The sequence below is a fragment of the Dermochelys coriacea genome, chromosome 4, assembly GCF_009764565.3.
Source record: "Dermochelys coriacea isolate rDerCor1 chromosome 4, rDerCor1.pri.v4, whole genome shotgun sequence".
Classification (NCBI taxonomy): domain Eukaryota; kingdom Metazoa; phylum Chordata; order Testudines; family Dermochelyidae; genus Dermochelys; species Dermochelys coriacea.
This window is the reverse complement of record NC_050071.1, coordinates 35780694-35793136: the sequence shown is the minus strand read 5'-3', so window position 1 is coordinate 35793136 and position 12443 is coordinate 35780694. Positions and strand designations below refer to the sequence as shown.

The 12443-nt window shown below is 40.0% G+C and overlaps 1 protein-coding gene across 15 annotated transcripts in view; it reads right to left on the bottom strand.

Moving 5' to 3' along the window:
- The window catches only part of ALPK1 (alpha kinase 1), an 80064-nt gene that overhangs the window by 54625 nt on the left and 12996 nt on the right, over positions 1-12443 (bottom strand). The window contains exon 1 of one of the 15 annotated variants that reach the window (XM_043513530.1): positions 6600-12332. The exons of the other annotated variants lie outside the window; for them this stretch is intronic. The gene's annotated coding sequence lies outside the window, so the exon portion shown is untranslated. Of the gene's footprint in view, positions 1-6599; positions 12333-12443 lie in introns of those variants that run through there. 15 annotated transcript variants of the gene reach the window in all.

Sequence of the window (12443 nt, the reverse complement as noted above, 5' to 3'; positions counted from 1 at the left end):
GTGTCTGTTTTCAACAGAGTGTGCAGTACACTGCTCTATATTCACTCCACATTCATAGGCCATTTGTTCTTGTTGCTTGATAAAACTGGCTGATAGGATGGTGGATGTGAAATGTGTAATGTAAGCTGTTTCTCATGAAACATGAGTTTGTAAATATTTCCATTACTTCCCTTAAGAACAGTCCAAAAGTCCCAACTTTTTACCTCCTCCACCCCCAATCGATATCTCTAGCATAACACAGGGTGATAACAGCAGAAGGCATCATCTAAATGCAGAATTGTGATAGTGTCAGGACTTGGTGTACAACAGCACCTGTTGTTTTGCTCTTGTAGTGATTTTAAAAGTGCTAATTCTGGCTCTCCCCCCACCTCCCAAAACTACCATTTCACACACCATTATTGGATGCAAAAGAGGGAATAACAGAGACAGATCAATAAATTTAAAAGATCTTTAAAAAAAAAAGACAACGAATTTGGTACAGCACATATTTTTAGATCAAAGATGCCTTTGAAGTGACAAACCCCTAATCCATAAACTACTGAAGCACTTCCTTTCTGTTCCAAACTACTTGTTGTCGTCAAATAAAATGGAAGTTAAGGAAATTATCTTTATCTGAAAATGGCCAAAAGAAGCCATCACCTAATGACAGCCTTGTCACAAATGACAATTGGGGAAATTGTTAGGAAGGCGAGGCCTAACGACTTGAGAAATAAGCTTGCTGTTTGCACTAATCTGGTCATGCAGCCCCCCACACACAATTCCAGTCAGCTTGCTGTGTGAAACAGCTAAGTCTTTGTCACTGTTAACAGCGGCTGGAAAGACTTCTCTTTCATGAATATGTATCACCAGTCCTCCGTGTCTACAGAGACAAACCCTTCAAAACTGCAATATAAAAAATAAAACACCCCCCCACCCCAAACAACCAACCAACAAAAAACAAAATCCTAAGCTACTGAGCTGAGCGGAGTGAAATGCTAGTAACTAATGAAAGCTCACGCTTTGGTAATCAAGCCAGAGGAACCCTCTGCTCAAAGCCTTTCCTAGGACTTTTATTTCCCAGCAAATTGAGATGAAGCCTATAGAGCACTTCACATCTTCATGTGTAAATGTGCAAACCCTAAATGACCCCATAGGGATATATTATGCATCTCTCTCTATTTATACCAAATATTTGACCAAAACTGGCTGTATATACAAAACCAGGGGCCTGATCAACTCAAATTCACGTGAACCTATGCTTACTCATGTGAGTAAAGTTGATTTCATGTAAATACAGACTACCTGCACGTGTAAGGGTTCCAAGGCTTCACATCTCTTCGCCTGCTTCCCATCATGATAAAATATAGGGTGTGAAATTTACAAATAAATTAAAAAATAATATGCATTAAATCAGATTAAAATGTTTGACATGTGAAAATAGTATATTAACATACTATTTTCTACTATAGGAATGGATTCTTTTTTTAAAAAAAGAATACAATTTGGCCAAGAATTTCAAAAGCAACTAGTGATTTTTGGGTGCCCAACTTGAGACAACACAAAAGGGCCTGATTTTCAGAGGGGAGGCGCTCAGCACTTTCTAAGAATCAGATCTCTTTAAAGCATCTCCAGTTGGACAACCAGAATCACTAGTAATTTTTGAAACTCTTGGGCTTTATTTTTTATGGGGTCTTTTTACCAACTATTCACAAAATGCTCTGCAGAGAGATGTATAATGGAAACATAGTGCCCAATTTTACTGTCAGTAAAACCGACTAAATCCAGAACAACCCAAATTATGTCAGTGGAGTTACATTGGTATAAAAGTGGAATATGAGAGAGGGGGACTCAAACCCACAGCACTTTCTAAAACTGGGCACTTCATGTACAGGCAGAAGGAAGGAAATGCCTTATAAGGCTGCAGTAGAGTAGATATATATGACAGAATTATTTTGTATCTGCAGAACTGATCCTGAATTTCCTGCATACCATAATCTGCTAGTAAAACCAATGGGAGGTATAGAAACACAAAGAATTCAGGATCAAAGCTTATGTGTATATGATCAAAATAAACAGATTAAAATGTGTGTAGGGGATGAGGGGGGTTTCTATTGGGAATGCTGTACATTTATTTAAGAGTCAATATTGTTCATAAAGTTACCTTAAGATATTTGCTACTGTTTGAACTTTGGTGAGCTAATCAGGTAACAAAATGAACCTTATTTACTAAAAAGAGATGTTTTTATTACATCACATTTTACTTTTTCTGCCAGTAATAATGAGAGGAAGAAATTGGACTTCCAGTGGAGATATCAAGACACTAAGCTCAATTTTGAGGGTCTACGATATTATGCAATGTTTGCTGTACACATTTCCATTTCATTAGCATATTCTACTTTACATGAAATCCAGTGATGAATGCTTCCCCTGATCTAAGGCTAATCCTCTTTAAAGAGCTACAGCCTATATTACATGTGGCCACAGCCGCAGTTATGCCATGGCTGAATCACTTTGAAGCCTATTGAACAGTATTCCCTTGTGAGACTTTGCACAAATCCATAAACCAGTGCTCTCTGTGTTGTCAAATCCTAATGTTTTCATCATGAAGAATTTTTATAAAGGGGCAGAACCTCCCTCCCCCCAAATAAGGTCACACTGCACATGAGATACTAGGCTGCTGTCACTACTTCTAACTGCCAATCTATAATTGTAGCATACAAGATTAAAGTAAAATGTTGACCAGGTCTTTCAACAGCAAGCAATTATTCAGAAGACATGGCTGCTGGAACAACAATTCACAATTTATAAAAATGAACTGAGAACAAGCCTTCTGGGTGAGATTGCCTTAGCACATTTTTCTGTGGGCTACCTAAAATTTACCAGATTTTGATGGCCACCTTCTAAATTGCAATGGCCAGTATAATCTGAAAGTGATATGGGCTACTATTATAAACTGGAAATGTTTTTTGAACCATGCTTCTCTCCCTTTCTCTATTCCATCCCCCTGCTTCCCTTTTGTCTTTTTACATCCTTTTCATTCCTATGCATTTTCTTCATCCACATTCTTTCTTTTCCTGAATCCCTTTCTGCGGACCTGATCCAGAGCCAATTGAAATCAATAGAAGGACTCCCATTTACTGCAGTGGATTTTAGATCAGGCCTTCTGTGGGTGCGCGCACATGCATATATCTGTTTCTCTTATTTTCAGTGGCAGCTGAAAACAAGAGAAAAGAGTCCAGCAGGTGCCTCACTGATTCACCAGAGAGCTTTATGATCAGTGCCTGCTGCTGAGTGAAACTGTCAATATTGCATCATCCCAGGAAGCTTCATCACTTAGCAGTCACCAGAGGTAAAACACTTCTGGTCAACACCAACCGGCTACTCTTCTGCTGGTTATTCCACAGATGTCCATTAATTAAACTCTAGGGCAAGATACATCTCACATAGGTTGATGACTAATGCACATCACCTAGTCCCTTTAAAATTTGTGTAGTGGACTAGACTGTACATTGTCACACAATACAGTGCACAAGGTACCTTATGTGAGCAACGCAAGACACAATACCATCAAATTAGAAAGAAAACCCTGGTATTTATGGGCCTGTTCCAAAGCCTACTGAAGCCAGTGAAATTTCTTCAGGCCTTTAAATACTGCAAACACTTATCTTTACGCATAATTAATTTGCTTCAGAGTAGCCAAACAGGGTTTATTTTAAGTGACAAAAATAATATCTTATATTTACCCAGCATGTTTCATTAATAAGGACTCCAGTATGATATTCAAAGTAACCCACTTCTAGACAAACTATACATATCGATCACTTCATATGCCTTTGAAATGCAGCCACGTTGGGTTGGAATGTGGCATCTGTACACAGCAGCACAACACCTTAGAACAGGAACTACAGAAGAATACGATATCCATTTGAAGGTGCAGACAGAACACATTTCTTAAATTGCAATCTGACCAGGACACCAGGACTAATACTCTGGTTCTTGCAAGGAGTGCCATAGGGTCTTTAATGATCACAACTAGTCAGTAGGGTTACAAAGGTTAATACCCTGTCACATGATGGGTCATAATCCACTGACTCTAGTGGTTCCTGTTATAGTCAGGTCTTCAATTTTTTGTCTCATTTGAAAGATGAAACCGTCAGTAGCCCAGAGCCCCTTACTTTCTGTACTCATTCTGTACCCACTCAGGGAAAAGAATATCATCTACTCTACTAAATTACCAATATCACTCCCTAGAGTTTAAGGGGATTCTCTTGGGCATCTCCCAGCCAAGTACTGGCCAGGTCCTATTTTGTTTAGCTCACAATAACAGACAAGACTGTAGTCTGAGGTGGTATAAAGACTATTGAGGTCTACGTGCAAAAATGTCAACAGTCTGTCATTCTGAATGAAAAATGGTCCAAATCACATATGAATAGTGAAGCTCCCTGAAGTTGGTGATAACTCACAAATACCTCTGAATGAACTTAAAGATATACAGCCCCCCATCGCTGCCTCAATTTCCCTTGCACAAAGTCCTCTTTTCCAAGGGGATGATCTCTGGCTTGCATTATCCACTATATGTGTTAAGATGGCCCCTTCCTGAGTTACCCTCGAGGCAGGCCATGGCTGACAGCTGCACATGCCTCAGTTTCCCCTTTCTTCTGGAGTCCTCAGTAACTCCATGCAATAAATAGCCCTTTTAGGGGTTAATTTATTACAAGAGGTCCCAGAACCATAATCCAGATTTCCCCAGCACAATCTGAATAGTACATTCACTCTTTCAAGTCCCAAAAGTCTATCCACACCAAGTACAGCTCCAGTGTCTCTCACTGTGCTCCAGCTCCCCTATACGTCTCCTCACTATGCCTCACCCCAGCCCCTCTAGTTCCTCTGCTCCGTTTCCTTCCCAGCTCTTGCCTGGAGACTTCAGAGGGCTCACCCCTCTATCATTCTCAGCCTTCAGCCCTTTCTGGCTTCAGTTTTCCAGCTCAGAGAGCTGGAAGCCATCTCCCTTTGCTATTCTCAGCCTTCCACCCTTTCTGGCCATGGCTCTCTGGTCTGGGAAGTCTGTAGGTGATCCTCCGACTGCTTTCTTGCCTTCTGCTTTCACCAGCCTTATCTGGCACCACTGCTCAACCATGGCATTTTCACCGCTTCCTCCTTTAGGAGCGGCATCCTCACCCTGAAGCTCTCAGCCCAGCTCTGCTCTTCTTCTGAGCTCTCTCTATTCAGGACTCTGGCCTCTCCTGCTTTGTGGACAATGAGTTCTGAATTCTTTCTCTGGGTTTTGAACTCTTTCTTGCCTTTGGGGTGTCTCTCCTTTATAACCTCGAGGAGCGTTGCCCTCCTCATTACACCAGACTAGGGCACACCAGGACAGGAACAAGAGAGCTGAGTCCAATTCCATGACAGGGTCAGCGACCATGTTAGAAGCCCTTCTTAGAAGATATTCATTTAATTTGCCTCATCCTGTATAAATGAAAATCTCTCATATTTTAGTCACTAGAATTCAAGCACAACCAAGGAGAAAACCTTAAATATATGATCAGTGTTCTCTTAAGTTTGAGGAAACCTCCATAAAATTATAACTTAAGTCAATAGAGATTTAAGTCACAGAATACACAATCTCCCTAAAATCATGGTGTCTGATCCTCACCTGGAGTAAATCAGTGTAACTTCACTCATGTTTACTGGGTGGTTGTCTCATTTAAATTGTGTAGACCAGATCCTCAGTTGATGTAAATCAGCATAGCTCCATTGAGGCCAGCCACCAGTAAAACCTGCTTTTTTGATTAACTAATTTGATGTTTTACAGAGAAAATGCAAGGGGCTCCCTTTCTGTATAGCAGTGAGTGAGGAGACACAATTACAGCAAGGAATTAGGTGCAAAATTACTAGTCACAATAGTGCTGCCCTAGAAGTAATATTAGTGATTTCTACCTTCCAACTCTACTAAATCCACTAGAAATTCCTCTTCAAAAACATGCCCCACCCCACAATCCAAGGCTCTTAGCAGTTTTGGTACCTGATTGCAAAAAGGGAAATTCTGAGTATTTCTCCCATGGGTCAACACGATGCTTTAGGTTTCATTTTAATGATACTATTTTTAAAAAGGTGTCTCTTCCACTCACTTCCCTTTGCTATTCTCGAAACCCTGCACCACAGTGAGCCTCTCCGATTCTGTGGGCTGCATAAGGCTTCCTCCAAAGTCAGTCAATGCCACTCTAATTAGCAAGAGCCACATGAAAGTGCCTCCTTGCCCCCTTTTCCCAGTGACTGAGCATAGTGCTCCTGCTCCACTTTCATATCTGTTTCTTTTTGGTTCTGCACTTCTATGCTATGATTAACTTACAATTGTATTACACGGCTACTTTACCAGGAATTGATTCTCCAATGTTTCAACAAGAACCATGATCCATTGGAGAAAGGGAAGAATGGGAGGATGATGCGCCAGCAGAAGCTGCAGGAGGAATCTTTTCCTGATTTGTTAAACCTGCAGATTCTCAGACGTCATTTAGGCTAGAGAAACTTACTGTGCTAACTAACATTTGTTCCTCTGGCATGACTGTAAAACACCCTGTAGTCACATACAGTCTTCTCAATTGTTTATCCAACATATATACCATGCTATTTAGACTGATTTTTCAACCTTTAATTCCAATTGAGCCTGGATCATTCTAGGCTAAATTGTTAGCATGGCTGTCGGGATAGAAGGGCTAGCATAAATGGTGCCAGTGGTCTTTCCATCACACGGTATGCGTATCAGGAACCAGGCTATTCCAGCAACTGCATCAGCTGGTGAACCCTTGATAGTTCTGACTCCATTTTTGCTAAGGGCAATCTGTGGCTTCAGTCCCTTTGAGAACACTGAAGGCAGCCATTTTGAAAGGGGGAGTTTCTCTGAAGAACATTGCTCCTCAGATAAGTCTTCACTTACGAAGCACATTGGAAGAGGAGTATTAATTCTAAACATTTATTTAAAAAAAACACAACAAAACCCTACCCATTGTACTAAATTTACTCAAGAATCACCTGTCAATTTTTGTGCAGACAGACAATGCCTGAACTGAGATCATTTGGGACACAAAACAAAAATAAAACAAACAAACAATTAAGTACATTTCTTAAAAGACCCATTTAAAATTAACATTAACCCATACATTAACCAACCAATTTACTTGTAAATTCTTAGAAAATTCATTCTGTGCCCAAAGAGCTAATGCTGTAATTTTGGAGAGGATACAATATATTCTTCCAGTGTTGCCAATTCTTTTTGTCTGAGCACTATGATAATTGGGGTTTATTTTAGAGCTCCAGCTCCTGGAGTTCACAGAGTATGTGACAATCTCAGCTTTCATTTTAAAAGAAAAAAAATTTTTAACCCTCATGATTTTTGAGAAAAGCCTGAAAATGTAAACTACAAAGGCCCCAATCAAAAGGCAAATAAAAAAATCCTTTAAATTGATTATTTCTTAATAATCTCATGAATTTTGAGCCAGTTTGTAGGGCCTAACTCACGATTTTGAACACTTGGGGCTGGCAATACCGCTCTTCATATTTAACCTGAACCTTTGCTTTAAGTGCAAAACTCAGCTCAGCATTTATTATGGAGCTGCAACTAGTGTATCCATAATGAAGAATCATATCACTGCTCTGGAATTCTATCAGTTGGTTTAAAACTCTACAGAAAACTCTACCATTTTTTATTCAGTTCCACAGGAAGGTTCTGCTGTTACAACACTTGTCTTGTGCAGCAAATGCTGAGCATGTAAAATGGCACGCAGTGGAGGCTGCTCCGCTTTTGTTGACCTTGTGCATTTGTAGATCTCAGCTGAGCACCAAAAATGAACTTTGTGATTCTACAGCTTCTGACAAGGTGGAAAGAGGCAGAGTATTCTAGACAAATGTGTGATGTATAATGTATTTAACATTTCTTATTTTAAAGAATACCCTTACCATTGGGACTTACTGGCAGTATCAACAGAGAGGCTAAAGACTGACTAAGGAACTGAACTATGACTACCTCCAGGTCACAGTGATGCTATGGCCCTTCTTCTGTGGCAGAACCCCACTACAGATCCCTTCTTGATGCTGACTGCCGTAGACCCACTCTATCAAAGCAGAATGCAGAATGTCTGAGCAGCTCCCACAATGTAGCCAAATCAGGGGAGAGATCAAAGGTTTGGGGAAGAGTTGCCTACTAGGTACAAGTTTATGGTAGCAGGGTCAGCTCATACCCTATACAACCTAACAAATATCTGCTCCTTCTAGCTCACAGCCTCCCTACAAATGTCTTGCTGTCCCAGACCTGTGTGACTGAACTTGTCACATAAGGCACCCTAACACTTTGTTCTTTTTAGGGAGGGAGGACAGAGGAGAATCAGGAAGAAAGAGCAGAAAGTGAGAAGGAAGAGCGGCGAGATGAGCTAGAGGAGGAGAAAAGGAAGAGAACAGGGAGGGGGGGAAGGATGGGGGGAAGGTGACACAGCTAGGAGAACCGGTGAGACAGTAAGAGGAAGCAGAGAACGGCAGGTAAGGGAGAAAGGGCAAGTAAGAGGAGAAAGGGGGAAAAGACAAGAAGGAAATGAGAGAAAAGAGAAGTCAGGGAGGGAAGGACAGATGAGAAACAAGACAGGCCTGGAGCAGGAATGGAGGCAAAACACAGGAAAAAGAGAGAGAGAAAGAGAAGATGAGGGAGCGAGAGATGGGGAAAGCCCATCTTGCCAGAAACAGCTCTCCTTGTCAGTCATGCACGCAAGCTCAAAAAGACTGAGATTCAGGCACCAAGAAGTGAGAGGGAAGAATCCTATCCCCCAAGTAAAGGCAGGAGGACTGAAGAACAAAGTAAAACAAGGAGAGAGTCACATTTTGTTCTTGCATTGAAGTGCCTCCCAAATACTTCAGGTTTTAGAGCTGTTCTGGAGACTCGCTCCAGAACAGAGATTCAAAACTTTCAGCAAATTCATCTCCTTCCTATGCATCTCTTCTTCCTTCCTCCCCACTTCCATTTAGGAATCAGCTGTCTGTCTTGTCTGATATTTGGATCATAAGCTCTTTGGGGGCAGGGGATCAAGTCTTATTAGCACACTTTGGCTGCTGCAAAATAAATAAATAAATAAGGGATATACAGTACTAGTGTCTGGCTGTAAATTATTATTAGGGCTTTGCTGCCTTCCCCAGTGAGCTCTAAGCAACCTCCAGTTCACAATCATCACCCCTAGACACTCCAGTCCACTATCATCACCCCCAGATATTTCAAAAAGGAGGTTTACAGCTCTTGTAATTCAAAAATTCTAATTCATACATTCCAAAAATTATAGCTACACCACTATCAGGTTTGAGTTACAGCAGCAGGGCAGTGCTAGGCGAAGATGGCATAATATTTGCTCTTGATGCTGCTTCTATCTTTGGATATACAGAGGAGTTTGGAGGAGACTGTTGAGGACACAAAGAAGAGTTAGGCAACTAACTCCCCTGTATGCCTTTGGAACCTCACCCTCCGTCTCCAAGGTTGCCCAGCACTTTAGACCTTGATCATGCAAACACACACAAGTAGTCTCATTGAACTCAATGGGACTACTCGTGTGCATAAAGTTACTCATGTGTGTAAATGTTTTCAGGATCAAGTGTTCACAAGATCTTAACGAGCACTAAAAGTCTTTTAAAAGAACAAAAGAAAGGCTTGATTTACACTACAACTCTGGTAACATAACCCAACATTGCCACCTACTGGCTAATATCTTAACCTGCCTGAACAGGGCTATGTGAACATACCCGAGTGATTAAAGGGGAAAATACATCTGGAATCAGCAAAGTTGCATACAATTTGTTTTCAGATGACTTCCTATACCAGAAGCAATACAGACTAGAATTAGATCAAGTGGTAGAAAGTGAGATAAGTTTGGGCAGGTATCTTCTTTTCTAAGAAGATACGAAAATTGTAATTCGATTTATAGTACATTGTATTCACAGATGTAGGCTGTCTATGATTCCTTGATATCATCTAGCCACCAGTATACAGATATTCACAAGTCTGGCTATTGTGCCCCCAAAGCTCCCAGTTACTCTTTATCTCATCATTATCATCACCTCATCTTCAGCGGATTGTTGTGGAATTCATGGCAATGAGAGTTACTGAAGAAATTCAGCTACAAGGTTCCCAAACAGACAATATTAATCCCCTATTAAAGAAAAGGATGCAATGCAATAGCACTCAAAGATACTGTTAGCAGGGAGGACAATGTGAACTATAGGTCTAGTCTATCTCTAATAATTATAGAAGCGTATGTATGTATGGTTCCTTTAAAAGTCATCAAGTCCAGCCTTCTGTGCTGAGGCAGTTATGATTCTATATTCCACTCTTTATGGTCATTTAATTAATGGCACAGAAAAATCATCTAACTTGGGGATATTACTCAAGCAATTTTAAGGCTAATCAAACAAAGGATATTGTCAAGGAGTTTAAGACCAAAGGGTGAGACAAGTTCAAATTTTTATATAATATCACGATGACTATGGTATTATACAGATAGTAAATAGCTATTTGAAAGGCAATCCATCACACTATATATTCATTTTATATGTAATATTAAAGTAATAATATCCTTTAATAAAAGGAATTCTATTTTTAAGACATTAAAATAAGCAAACTCGGTGGGTTGGGGTGGCTATCTAGCGATTGATCCTGCAAACACAAGCACATGCATAACTTTAATCAGGTGAGTACTCCTAACAGAAGCTAATGGGTCTTCTCATATAAGTAAAGTTAGTATGTATGTGTGTTTGTAGGACAGGCTCTACAGATGCAAGGGGAGAAAAATTTAAGGTGTTCTCAGTCTCTGACTCCCAGATGCTTTGTCTGAAGGGGAATAATGTAGGACATGCGTCTTTGAGGGTTGGAGGAAGTGAAAGGAAATACCCATTCTGTCCACATAGAAGCTGTGCTTATAAATTCTGCATTTGCAGTTTAGATAGCCAGGTTTCAAAGTTAGTCCCTTGGGAATCAAACAAAGGAAAAAGACAGAGTGAAATCCTGACTCCATTGAAGTCAATGGGAGTTTTGCTGCTAGTTTCAAGGGGTCAGGCTTTCACCCCAAATATTAATTTATTTTAATAACTGAGGAATATAGGAATTGCCCTTTTGGCCCAGACTAGTGGTCCATCTAGGCTAGTATCTTGTTTCTGATAGTGGCCAGAACCAGCTGCTCCAAAGGAAGAGTCAAGGATGCAAAGTAAGAAATTATGGAATAACCTACCCAAAGTGGTTGATTCTTCCTAAACCCTGTCAGTTAGTGGCTGGCAGTATGTTAAATTTACATAATCAGTGTTTAAGTGTTGTCTAATTCAATTTCTTTATTCATCGAACAGGCTTCGAAACAAAACCCTACATCTAAACGCTCTTCTAAAATCATTTAATGTGATCTATGATTTCTTTCTCCACCAAAGACAAAAGCAAATTTATTGCATTTACAGGTTATTCTGCATGAAAGTACATTGATTTCAAGAGTACTTAAAAACTTACCTATCTTCTGTGAGGTTCAAAAGTTTATGCTGGAAAACTTCCCATGCAAAAAAAGATAGCTTATGCTAATTATTTCATGTTTCTGTCTAAAAAGAAAAACCTATAAAAATTCTTGCTTGCAAAGTATGTATTTCTTAACAGATCATCTAAAGGTCAAACCTTATTTACCTTATTCATGGGAATAGTTCCCCTGAATCAAATAGGTACCACATATATGAGCAAGGTGAGAAAGTTTAGGCCTTTAACAGTAGTAAATAATATTTGGCAGTAAAATACTACGGGTGGGATACCCAAGGGACTTAGGGGATGCAACACAACGCCTAACTTTTAAGCACCTTAAAAAAAAAAAAAATCAGACAAACCACACTGTGATCCACAAAGTCAAATTAGGAACCTGGGCTCCAGAGACAATGACTGGGGAGAAATAGGTGCCTATAAATGCCAGCCACAAAAGCCAGTATGCTAGGAAGCTTGACGCTGACCAGAAGAGTGTGTGCTAAGCCCCACCCATCTCTCAGAGGTAGGCACTGTGACGTTGCACTCCATATTTTTATAAAAATATGTTTATAAGTATGGATATGATGTAACTAGAATATGCTTTATGCAAAAGGTCTCTTGTAAGGTATAATTACAAATCTTATAATCTACTGAGTGTGGTCATCCTATTTGTATGAATGTATTATTCTTGTATTTAAAACTAGGTCCTACCGTAATTATGCAAAGTGTGGGCCATTAATGGTGGTTTGGAATCTTGATGGCTTCCATTAACCAAGACAATTGGTTGTAAATGACTCTGTTTACTTGTAAGACTTCCTGTATATATGTGTGTGCCAGAGAGTGGATAATAAAGTCTCACAGGACATGTGATTATGTCACATGAACTGGAATCCATCTTTAACTTGGTGCTTTTCCATTTAGAAGGAGGGGTAGGAACCCAGAGAGAGAC